The sequence below is a fragment of the Schistocerca nitens genome, chromosome 1 (genome assembly GCF_023898315.1).
Source record: "Schistocerca nitens isolate TAMUIC-IGC-003100 chromosome 1, iqSchNite1.1, whole genome shotgun sequence".
Taxonomy (NCBI): domain Eukaryota; kingdom Metazoa; phylum Arthropoda; class Insecta; order Orthoptera; family Acrididae; genus Schistocerca; species Schistocerca nitens.
In genome coordinates this window covers 1,202,037,602-1,202,051,096 of record NC_064614.1, presented here as the reverse complement: position 1 = coordinate 1,202,051,096, position 13,495 = coordinate 1,202,037,602, and positions in this window count along the sequence as shown.

Sequence of the window (13,495 nt, the reverse complement as noted above, 5' to 3'; positions counted from 1 at the left end):
ATCATTTAACTTCGCCAGCCAGTATTGATTGAACTGTGCATGAATAATTGGCTCTCCTTAGTCATGATTACATTGATAAATCATAGGTGGAAGTTGACTGAATGAACCCCAAATCTAACAAGTCTGTTTACAATATTCGTCATAATGTACTGAAGGGAAACAAACATCACAGCTCCTTAAAACACAAAGAGTAAAAACAGTCAGATCTCTAGAACTTACTCACAGGGATCTAACTGGACCAGTTACTTCAAGTGTATACATCCATAAAAGGTGTGTTTTAAACATGTATTGATGACTTTACTCATTTTGCTTGTGTATATTTTCCAGAAACAAAGTCAGAAGTTCCAAAATTTTCCAGAATTTTTAAACAATGTCTACAGCTTATTTTAATTTTAAAATAAGTCACATTCTTTATGATGATGGATGAGAGTATATATTGTATGAGCTGAAGAGTTAAGTTCACAATGTGATGTACTCCACAGCAGAAGAGTGTGTCTGAAAGTGTTGTATGCTTTTCAGATCAAAACTTTTCAAGAGTTTCTTGATGGAAGCAGTGTTGGCCACACTATAATCACTAATAGAAGTCCAACTACAGCCTTCAAAGGAAAAAGTTCCAGTGGCTGTGTGGTATGGAGGAAAACCCAGCTTGGAGAAGATGAAAGTCTTTTGTTGTGTAGCTTTCTTTATTGGCTGTTAGCCAAATGGATACAGATTTCTCTGTCAGGGGTTGAAGTAAGTAATGTCAGGAAATGATGCAATTTTTAGTGAAACAAAATTCACTTTCAACAGGACAAATAGTGAACAATAGATTCCAGGAGAAGAAGAAAACAGGACAGAAAACTACATGCCAGACAAAAATAAGAAAGAAAATGTAAAAATCAAGAAAACTGATGAAGAAATATGGAATGGTAAAGACTCTTTGACAAAGCAACAGCGAAAAAAGGATGCCTGCATGATTTGACAATTATTCGATACTGGCCTAGGAAGCTGAGTCATCTGTTGATGTTCTGAATCCTATGAAGATATACAAGGGAGATATGATGATGAAGATGAGGAAAACAATCAATAAAGAAAGAAAGTTATTTAAACTTAATGAGAGTTGACAGAGTTTTGTTTGGAGCAGAATCCAGCTGACAGAAACTGGGTCTCCAAAATTAAACACAGTCAAAATGGAGAAACTGAAAGATATATGAGGTGGAATCCAAAATTTTCAGGACTGGTGCTGCCATCTGGTAAGTAGGAATAATAGATCTTTGCACCACTAGGTGGCGAGAGCTACATATCCTATGAGTCAGTGTGCGGAGTGGCATTCAGCTGGGAGGACGTGTTGCATACCCAAAGTGATTTCAGTAATACTCTATGTTTGGTGTGTGGTGATTTTATGATGGATCCATGGACAGAACAGTGTGTGTATATCAAATTCTGTGTGAGTCCCAGGAAAAGTGCTAGGAGACCATTGCAATGATTCAACAAGTGTTTGGGAGGCAGATCATGATCCGTACACATGTGTTTGAGTGGCATAATTGGTTCAGGGCCAGCCGTACAGATGTCAAAGATGATGCTCACACTGGAAGGCCCATTAGCCATAAAATGCCAGACATTGTTGGCAAACTTCAACAGTTTGTTCATGCGGATCGACATCGAACCATTCAAGATGTTGCAGATGAAGTTGGTATCGGTTATGGAAAATGTCAACTAATGTTGACTGATGAATGTTGCCACAAAATTCGATCAGAAGGCCCAGCATACTGAAGTGTGCATGTACCTTCATCAGACTGCATCTGTTGATCCAACCTTCTTGTCACTGGCGACAAGAGTTGGATTTACGGTTATGGCCCAGAGACAAAGCAACAATCATCTCAGTGGAAGAGCCTGGGCTCTCCAAGACCCAAAAAAGCAAGACAGGTGAAGACCAAAGAGAAGAGCATGATCATCATTTTCTTTGATACCAAGGGAATTGTGTACAAAGAATTCGTCCCACCCAACCAAACAGTGAATTCCAAGTACTACTGTGATGTTTTACGATGGCTCTGTGAAAACATACAGCAATGATGGTCCAAACTTTGGCATCAAGGGAACTGGCTGCTGCATCATGACAACACAGCCTGTCACACGTCCTTGCTCACCAGGACTTTTTTGGCAAAAAATAATATGGCAGTTGTACCCCACCCACCATACTTACCAGATTTGGCACCTTGCGACTTCACACTATTCCGAAAAATGAAACTCAAGTTGGAAGGCTGTCAGTTCGACACTCTAGAGAGGATTCAGGAAGCATTGCTGGTGGTGATAAACACCCACAAAGAACATGACTTCCAGAAAACGTTTGACCAGTGGCAGAAGCACTGTGACCGCTTTGTACATGCAGATGGAAACTACTTCGAGAATGATGGTGATCATTAGTTCAAAGGTAAAGTTTTCAACAGATGGCAGCACCAGACCAAAAAATTTTGGATAGCACCTCATAAGTGAGGATTGTAGTCAAAGTCTTTGCCCAGAGGAATGCTTATGATTATGATGAAACATGTGCACCTGTTGCACATTTACAATGCTTGAGAACATGGGTATCAATCATAATTGACAAGTAACTATACACGTGACAAATGGATGACAAAAATGCTTTTCTGAATGTGAAACTAGATAAAGATGTCTACATGAAGATTCCTTAAGGTGTTACTGATCAAAAGAATCAAAACTTCAAATTAAAGAAGACATGGCTGACCATGTGTGGAATACACACAATGTGTTCCTTTTAGCTTAGGCTACTCTACAACCAGTCCAGCTATAGACAGCTGTAGGAGATCCCTAAGTATTAGCTTAAAACAAGAAGAAATGATTAAAAGCCTAGTGAACAACTGTTAAAGTGATTTACAACAAAGTCCTTGAGTGAGATGCAATTATAAAAATTAGTGGAGCTCATATAATACAAGGTACATAAAGCTGGCTAAAACCAAAAATAGATATCAGTGAGATTTTTTTAGGAAAATCTAGGCATGTACTGAAAGAGTAAATAAGTGGGAAATGGAGGTGGTGCATTTGTCACAATAGAAAAGAAGCTCAAATATACCAAGATAGAGTTTAAAGTTGCATGGAAGATTGTTTGCATAACACTCACTATCCCACGTGGGCATGAACTTATAAATAGACCCTTCTATTGTCTGTCAGATTCACACCTTAGTTTGCTAGTATGAGGTATCTAAGTCATATCACAATTATTGGAGAAGGCTTTAATCAACCTGCGAACTGCAGTTCCAGCATTGAGTGTTTGACCAGCACAAGAAACAGCTGCATCATCACCTAATATGATCCTGGACTGAAACAGCTGAACCACACCTTATGCTAGGACTTCAACTACCAGTCATCATGCCTGGAAATTACATCCATTATCCTTCTTGCCCCCTCCTAAAGAGTTATTTCACCACCTGCCCATACTATGTAACTCCCTGGTCCATCCCTAAAGCATTCCTCCTCCCAATCCCTTGCTACAGTGGAAGACCCAGAAGCAAGATATGCCTCATTCCCTCACACAGCATATCCTATTTAGTTCTGTCTCAGGCTTATCCTATCCTATCAGAGGCAAGGCCACCCGTGAAAGCAACCATGTTATATACCAGTTCTGCTGAAATTCCTCTCCAGCATACTACGTGGATTGACCACCAACCAGGTGTCAACCAGTATGAATGGCCTTAGTCAAACAGTGGCCAAAACCAGAGCAGACCACCCAGTGGTGGAACATCTTGATCTCCATTGAGTCACTGTACCCACATGCTCTACCCAACAGTCTTCCTTACCCAGTCTTGTCACTCCACCCTGTCCACTACTCCATGTCAGTGTCATTCTGTACATGAACTCACTGTCTCTGGTACCCATATGCCTCATTCCCTTCCTGTCTACCTGCTTCCTTTCCCTGCTGGATTCGTGTCCTGCACACCAGCTGCCTCCCACTGAGCCGTCAGCTGCCTTTCCGTAACACCTCCTCCCACTTTCTGCCTCTCTTTCTACCCACCCTAGTCTACTTGTCAAATGTCTATCTCAGAGGGTGTTTGTGTAGCTATATGTATTCTAATTCTTTAAAGAATTCAGATGAAAGCTAAGATAAGTTTTCTTTCTTTCTTGTGTGTCTGTTGATGTCTCAGTCCTTTTGTTTATATAGTGAGTTGTCTCCTTTACTAATAAATTATTTAAAGTCACTTGAATTTAAACAATGCTCCAGGACAGAACAGGATCTGTGTCAGATTCCATACAGAATTAGCTGCTGCACTACCACCCTTTTACCATTGTATGCCATAGTGCTCTGAACAAAAAATTGTGCCTAGAAATTGGAAGAAAGAACAGATCACTCCTGTCTATAAAAATAATAGCAGGAGTCATCTTCAAAACTGCTGTTGAATCCAATTGTGGAATCTGTTGTGGAATGGCAGAATATTCTCAGAGGGCAAACATAATGAGTAATCTTGACACACAGTCAACATGGGTTTAGAAAACATCATTATTGTGAAACACAACTAGCTCTTTATTTGCATAAAGTGTTGAATGCTATTGACAAGGGATTTCAGATCAATTCCATATTTCTGGATTTCCGGAAGGCTTTTGACACCGTACTACACAAGTGACTTGTAGTGAAATTGCGTGCTTACGGTATATCATATCATTTATGTGACTGGATTTGTAATTTCCTGTCAGAGAGGTCACAGTCCATAGTAATTGATGGAAAGTCACGAGTAAAACAGAAGTGATTTCTGGCATTCCCCTAGCTAGTGTTATAGACCCTTTGCTGTTCCTTATCCATATAAACGATTTGGAAGACAATCTGAGCAGCCTTCTTAGGTTGTTTGCAGATGACACTGTCATTTATCGACTAATAAAGTCATCAGAAGATTAAAACAAATTGCAAAGTGATTTAGAAAAGATATCTGAATGGTGTGAAAATTGGTAGTTGACCCTAAATAACAAAAAGTGTAAGGTCATCCACATGAGTGCTAAAAGGAATTTGTTAAACTTAAGTTACACGATAAATCAGTCTAATCTAAAGGCCATAATTTCAACTAAATACCAGGTAATTACAATAATGAACAACTTAAATTGGAAGGAACACACAGAAATGTTGTGGGGAAGGTTAACCAAAAATTGTGTTTTATTGGCAGGACACTTAGAAAATGTAACAGATGTACTAAGGAGACTGCCTACACTATGTTTGCCCATCCTCTATTAGAATAGTGCTTTGCAGTGTGGGATCCTTACCAGATAGGACTCATGGAGTACATCAAATAAGTTGAAAGAAGTGCAGTACGTTTTGTATTATTGCAAAATGTGGGAGAGAGTGTCACTGAAATGATATAGGATTTAGGCTGGCCATCATTAAAAAATAGGCATTTTTCATTGCAACAGAATATTCTCTTGAAATTCCAATCAGCAACTTTCTCCTCCAAGTACAAAAATATCTTGTTGGCACCGACCAACATAGGGATAAGTGATCACCACAATAAAATAAGGAAAATCAGAGCTCGTACGAAAAGTCATAGGTGTTTGTTCTTTCTGAATGGTAGACGAGGTTGGAATAATAGAGAATTGTGAAGGTGGTTCTATGAACCCTCTGCCAGGCCCTTAAACATGATTTGCAGAGTATCCATGTAGATGTAGATGTAGAAAATGACCTCCCCTGCATTAACCCAAATGGAATCCAAAAACATTGATCATGTGAAACCTAACCTGTGCTTTTCTTACAAACCATGGATCAAAGCAGTATTTCTTGAGTTTTGAGAAATATTTGACTAGTTGCCCCACCAACATTTATCAAAAAAAAATATGGTTGTATGGATTATTAAACAAAACTTGTGATTGGACTGAGAATTTATTTGTAAGGAGGACACAGCACATTATCTTTGATGCAAAGTCATCAACAGAAGTAGAAGTAACTTCAGGATTGACACAGAGAAATGTGTTGTGAACCTTGTTCTTCATGCCAGATATCAGTGAAAAGTCAGACAGTATTAGTGGCAACCTCAGACTTGTTGTAGATGGTGCAGTTTATCTGTAATGAAATGCAATTTTAAAAAGCTGCATGAAGATTTTAAAAGTGATGTAAAGATAGGCAATATATTTTAAATATTAAGAGATGTGAAATTGTGCACTTCACAAAATGAAGTAACGTAGTATTAGTATTAATGTCCATGTGTTTGTTTAAGTTATGAGAGTGCACCACAGTGTTATTGAAAACTTTAATTCAGACTCTCTTGGAGAATGATGCCTATTACTCCAAAAAAATATATTTACATAGTATCGAGAACCAGTACTAATTGAGAAATCTGGATACATCCATTCAGCCCTGTATGTATCATTTTGATAGGGATTATGAAGATAAGACTGGACAAATTACATGACCATAACAGGAAGAAACTATAAAATGTGGTATCCAACTAAAGTAAGTACATTCTGCCATGCACTTCACTGCTGAAGGCAGAGTATCTACATATACATGAAGTTTCATATCAGCGCACACTCCGCTGCAGAGTGAAAATCTCATTCTGGATACATATACATGGTTATTCAAAATGATCTAGGCACTTTCAACTGATTGTAAAAATGTTTATATTACGGTAATGTATTGTACTATTATACGTATAGAAACATGAACTCAGAAGGTTTTTTGTGTTGTGTACACAAATGTTCTATGTGTGGACTATTAGTCATATAGCATATGTCCAGACTTCAGTTCCATTCTGTCCACACTCACCCCAAAAGTATCTGCATTAACATCAGTCACATTTGCTCTGATACATCTGCCCATATAAAAATAGTCTGTTCCCTTAAGTGTAGGTACCCACTCATAAATGGATTGTCTGGTAGCTGGAGCCTTGTTAAATGTGGTCCTGAATTTCCAATGCAGTGCAGTCTGGACTCACTTCTGCAAAACTCTATCATACAAAATGCCTTGCCCTTTTATCTGAAAGCTATGTTGCTGGAGAAAAAGAAACTTTGTGAGCCAGACCCATACACAAAATCATATAATACCTCACCTCAATACAAACATTTTTTACAATCTTTTTGAAGTATCTATATCATTCTGAATAATCCTGTATGTAAGATGTAGCTACAGATATATTTTTGAATGTAATACCTGTTGTTGTCTGGAGAGGGAAATGGATTCCATCTGCATTTGCTTGTTTACTAGTGGGAACTGTGTTTAGGTGTCATGAGGAAATAAGCATTGCACTTGGTGACCAATGATTTGCCAGATCTATTTTCTGTCACCTTAATTCCATTTGAGTTGCTAGTTTCTTATTTAAGTAAGAGCAGTAAATTTCAGGTATCATCTGTGATGTTACAAAATCCTTTGACTCTGTAAACCATGTGTTGCTTATCTACAAATTAGATAAATATGGGGTTCAGAGCAATACCTTAAAATAGTTCACATCAGGTATCATCTGTGATGTAACAAAAGCCTTTGACTCTGTGAACCATGTGTTGCTTATCTACAAATCAGATAAATATGGGGATCAGAGCAATACCTTAAAATAGTTCACATCAGGAAAGACATTGTAACTATCACTTCAAATGCAGTGATTTATTATTCCAAATTAAGTACAGTATCACAAGGTGTGCCTCAAAGCTGCATTTTAGGGCCAGTCCTGTCCTTATTCTATGTAAATGACTTAATCATAAATATAATCTCTCCATTGGTTCTAGGCATTTACATACAATATGTTGCATTTACAATGTGATCCTGATTAGTATGCAAACTCACATACCTACTGTTATCTCCACACTGTACACAACTTGTTGCTGTTACTGACCCAATACTGTTGGCATCCTGCTGTAATTGTCAATCTGAAGTTGTCTAAGAGATGATACAATGTATCACATTGTAAATAAGATGCAAGAGATATTCCAGGAGTCAACCCATGGATGAATGCCAGGATGAAGCAATGCAAAAGTCCTTCCCTCACACCAACAAAACCAAATTCACAAGAAATTCCTGGCTGACTCTAAGAAAAATAACTATTTGTAAAAAAAAACTCTTGTATTAAATCTGTGTTATGTTCAAGTATGTGGTGCACCTCTGTGTACTGTAAGTTCCAAACCATTGTTGTTAAGATGCTAACTGGAGAATATTTACCAACTCACTGCAGTATGAATACTTAAAACCTAATGTCTTAAGAAAGCCATTTTGATGTGAAGTGTATTTTTATGTAAAATGCAATGTACAGAATGTTTTAAAAGCAAGCACTTCGTGTGTTAGGAAAAAACACGTTATTGCAGTTAGGACTATGAGTTTAAATATACTCATACTTGCAATTTCAGTTCACTTCACTTCTAAGGTTAGATATCTCTGCCAATGTGATGAAGGAATAATTAAATAACAGAAGCAATAACATAGGCAGAAATGATTCTAGAATAAGTAAGTCTACCTACATTATGGGTGATGAAACATCTCATAAGTTTTCTGCCTTCCATAGTGAGTGGGAATTACATTAAAAAGTTTTTAATAAAATTTAAAATAATAATTCAGCTGTAGCGTAGAGCGCCATAAATATCGATATTTGTTCTGTGCATAAGTGTGCTATCTTTGAGGAGAGGGCTTTGGGCAGGATGTTGGACGCTAACGGCAGTTAGCCTCAGGACTTGTATCTGTGTAGAAGCTAAGTGTGAATAAATCTGTATCTGAGAGAATTCTAGTTGTTTACTTACAACTATTCCATATTCCCTCACTATGTGGCGTAGAACACCATAAATATCGATACTTGTTCTGTGCGTAAGTGTGCTATCTTTGAGGAGAGGGCTTTGGGCAGGATGTTGGACGCTAACGGCAGCTAGCCTCCGGACTTGTATCTGTGTAGAAGCTAAGTGTGAATACATCTGTATCTGAGAAAATTCTAGTTGTTTACCTACAACTATTCCATATTCCCTCACTGGTGACCCAGACGTGATGAAGTGCAGAATCTCGTGTGGTGCGCCACTTTAAAGTGAGCAGAAGTGCTGCGTGTGGCAATTTGCGTGCCTTTGTTAGGCCTTCTGAAAAGGTGATTCTCCGCCTGCCAGCTGACGAAGTGCTACACCTCCACTCCAGGACGGGACGTCGTCTTCAGCCGGCCGGCGTCGCTTGCTGGCTTCACCGTCCACGTAGCGGGTTTCACCCCCCGGTCTCCTACCAGTCGACCGCTTCCACCTGACGCAGAAGAACTGTGCATTACCTTCCTAACTTCTCACCCCCCCCCCCCCCCCCCCCCCCATTCACAGAGACGTACTCCATACTGTGCGGGCGGGGGGGCTATGTGGCATAGAGCGCCATAAATATTGATATTTGTTCTGTGCGTAAGTGTGCTATCTTTGAGGAGAGGGCTTTGGGCAGGGTGTTGGATGCTAACGGCAGTTAGCCTCCGGACTTGTATCTGTGTAGAAGCTAAGTGTGAATAAATCTGTATCTGAGAGAATTCTAGTTGTTTACCTACAACTATTCGATATTTCCTCACAGCAATTAACCTCAGCCTGAGATAATGCTAGCCATAGATAAGATAGTGTGTGCAACACTACCTATCTTTCTCCTTTCTGTAGAGGAAGATAAAGATTATGAAGAATCTACTCTTGCATTGTCTGTTTTGATTAACAGTTTGGAGAGAGTGAGTGTATCACAATAGTTATGTTCCACCCTTAGCAAAATTATACATAAATAAACATCAGATGTTGTTTAATAACTTATTTAAGGAGCAGACTAATGCATATAATAAGTTAAGAAGTTTCCACATGCTGCATTTTAGACGTCATATACTGTGGTGAGACCATGAGAAAAACAACAAAAGAATAAACAAAGCTATACTGTAATGGATTGTCATTGTTATTTGTTAACACTAATACCATGTGAAGTTGTGTTCCCAGATTCAACATCCCGTTCTGCAGGCAATGATTTTTATTAGTCGTTACCCATAACATGGATGATAATTAAATGTTATTTAAGAGAAACAAAACTGACATTCCACAGATCAGAGCATGGAAGGTTATATCCCTTAATTGGGCATGTAGATTAGAAAATTGAAAAAGGTAAATGGATAGGTTGCAGGTAGATATAGTGGGAATTACTAAAGTTCAGTGGCAGAAAGAACAGGACATCTTGTCAGGTGAATACAGGATTATACATACAAAGTCAAATAACGATAATGCTGGAGTGGGTTTAATAATGAATAAGAAAATAGGAATGTTGGTAAGCTACCATGAACAGCATAATGAACTCATTATTATAGCCAAACCAGGCACAAATCCCATGCCCACCACAGTAGTACAAGTTTACATGCCAAATAGCTCCACAGATGGTGAAGAGATTGAAGAAATGTATGACGAGGTAAAAGAAATTATTCAGCTAGGTAAAGGAGATGAAAATTTAATTGTGAAGGGTTAAAGAGATGGGACCTGAATAAATTTAAAGAAATTATTAAGAGCTTCAGATGGAGCATCAGGTATTGGTTGACTAGAACAGGGTAAAGGAATACAATGGAAGACAAATGGATAGCTTTAAGAAATGAAATGGTGAAGACAGCAGAGGATCAAACAGGCAAAAAGACAAGGCCTAATAGAAATCCTTGGATAACACAACAGGGGAAAATTTAAAAATACAGAAAATAAAGCTGGCAAAAGGGATTAAAACTTCTAAAAAATGAGCTTGACAGAAAGTGCAAAATTTCTAACCAGGAATGGCTAGAGGACAAATGTAAGGATTTAGAAGTGTATTTCACTAAGGGAAAGATAGACACTGCCTACAGAAAAATTGAAGAGGCCTTTGGGGAAATATTAAGGTGCTGCATGAATATCAAGAGCTCAGATGGTAAATCAGACCTAAGCAAAGAAGGGAAGGCTGATATGTGAAAGGAGTATTAGAGGGTCTATACAAGGAAAATGAACTTGAAAGCATGGGAAGTGGATGCAGAGGATGAAGAAATGGGAGATATGATACTGTGAGAAGAATTTGACAAAACTGTGAAAGATCTAAGCTGAAAAAAGGCTCCAAGAGTAGACATCATTCTGTCAGAACTACTAAAAGACTTGGTTGAGCCAGCCAAGACAAAACTCTTTCATCTCGTGTGCAAGATGTGTGAGACGGCAAAATATTCTCAGGCTTCAAGAAGAATGTGGTGATTTGAATTCCAAAGAAGGCAGTTGCTGACAGGTGTAAAAATTACTGAACTATGAGTTTAGTAAGTCATGGTTGCAAGATACTAATACAAATTCTGTACGGAAAATGGAAAAGCTGGTAGAAGCAGACTTAAGGAAAGATCAGTTTGGATTCCAGATAAATGTAGGAACATAAGAGGCAATACTGACCCTACAACTTATCTTAGAAGATAAGTTGAGGAATGGCAAACCTACGTTTATAGCATTTGTAGACTCAGAGAAAGCTTTTGACAATGTTGACTGAAACACTCATTTTAAAAAGTCTGAAGGTATCAGGGGTAAAATACCGGGATGAAAGGCTATTTACAGCTTGTACAGAAACTAGACAGCTGTAATGAGAGTCAAAGTACATGAAAGGGAAGTAGTGGTTGAGAAGGGAGAGAGACAGGGTTGTAGCCTATACCCAATGTTATTCAATCTGTATACTGAACAAGCAGTAAAGGCAGCCAAAGAAAAATTTGGAGTAGGAATTAAAGGTCATTGTAATTATGTCAGACACAGCAAAGGACTTGAAAGAGCTATTGAACAGAGTGGACAGTGTTCTGAGAGGAAGATATAACATGAACATCAACAAAACCAAAACAAGGATAATGGAATGTAGTTAAATTAAATCCCATGATGCTAAGGGACTTGAATTAGGAAATGACACACATAAAGTACCATATGAAGTTTGCTACTTAGGTAGAAAAATAACTGATAATGGTCAAAACAGAGAGGATATAAAATGCAGACTGGTGATGACAAGAAAAGCATTTCTGAAGAATAGAAATCTGTTAACATCAAATGTAGATGTAAGTAAAAACTTCCAGCATGCTGGAGTAGCTTGGGTCAGCAGCTTCTGTTAATCAATAGAAAGAAAACCCAGTCCAAGTTGCAAATATTTTATTTTCATTTGCTGACTAGTTTTGGACTGAGACCCATTTTCAAATCAACATAACGAAGTCAAAAACGACATTCCGAAGGATCTCAAAAAATGTATACTTCACATTTGTGACATCTTTGGAAATGCCATTTTTGACTTCATTATGTTGATTTGAAAATGGGTCTTGACCTGCGTCATCAAATGAAAAATAAAATATTTGCAACTTGGACTGGTGTAGTGTACATTTTTTGACTTCTTTTGAAATGTTGTTTTTGACTTTGTTATGTTGAATGGAAAATGGGTCTCAGCCCAAAATTAATCAGTAAATCAAAATAAAATATTTGCAACTTGGACTGGCCTTTTGTACTATATATTTATGTGTTAGGAAGTCTCTTCTGAAGGTATTTGTCTGGAATGTAATCATTTATGGAAATGAAACATGGACGATAAATAGTTCAGATAAAAATAGTATAGAAGGTTTCAAAATGCTGAAGAATACTGAAGATTAGATGGGTTGATCTTGTAACTAATGTGGAAGTATGGAATAGAATTGGGGAGACAAGAATTTTGTGGCACAACATGACCAAAAGAAGTGATCGGCTGGTGGGACACATTATGAGGCATCAAGGAATCACCAATTCAGTATTTGAGGGAAGGGTAGGGGGTAAAAATTGTAGAGGGGGACTAAAAGATGAATACAGTAAGAAGATTCAGAAATATTTAAGTTGCAGTAGCTATTCAGAGGTGAAGAGGCTTGCACAGGATAGAGTAGCATGGAGAGCTGCATCAAACCAGTCTTCAGAATGAAGATTACAACAACAGCAACATCATTAACAACAACAACAACAACAACAACAACAACAAAAATAGAATCTTATAATGCCCAAATATTTAACTTACATGACTGTTTCAAGCCACACAGTGCTAATATCGTACTTGAGCATTACAACATTGTTTCTCCTATTCATCTACATTATGTATTTCTACATCTAGAGTAAAGTACCAATTATCACACCAAATAGAAATTCTGTTAAAGTCAGTTTGTACCCTCTGACAGTTACCCAATGATGAAACTGTCCCGTTAATTACAGTGGCATTGGAGATTGCTGTTCACCATATCTGTAAGGACATTTATGTAAATAGAGAACAAGAACAGTCCCACCACATTTCCCTGGGCACTCCTGAGAATATCTTTGTCTCTGATGGACACTCACTGTCAAACAGATTCTATTACTTAAGAGTGAGTATTTTTCCTTGTTTTTTTAATGCAAGTTACTGGTGGTAGTGAAAACAACACAGAAACAAACGCTTAAGAAAGTTAGAGTTTGATAGAAAGGATGGGGAAGGTGAGAAGATCACTTCATGAAGGCTATCGCTTGTATTTCTCATCAGTACACACTCAATACAGAGCCAGCTTTATAGAAGGTAACCATGAAACCATTTGCATCAAGAACCATACGCAAAATATTCTAA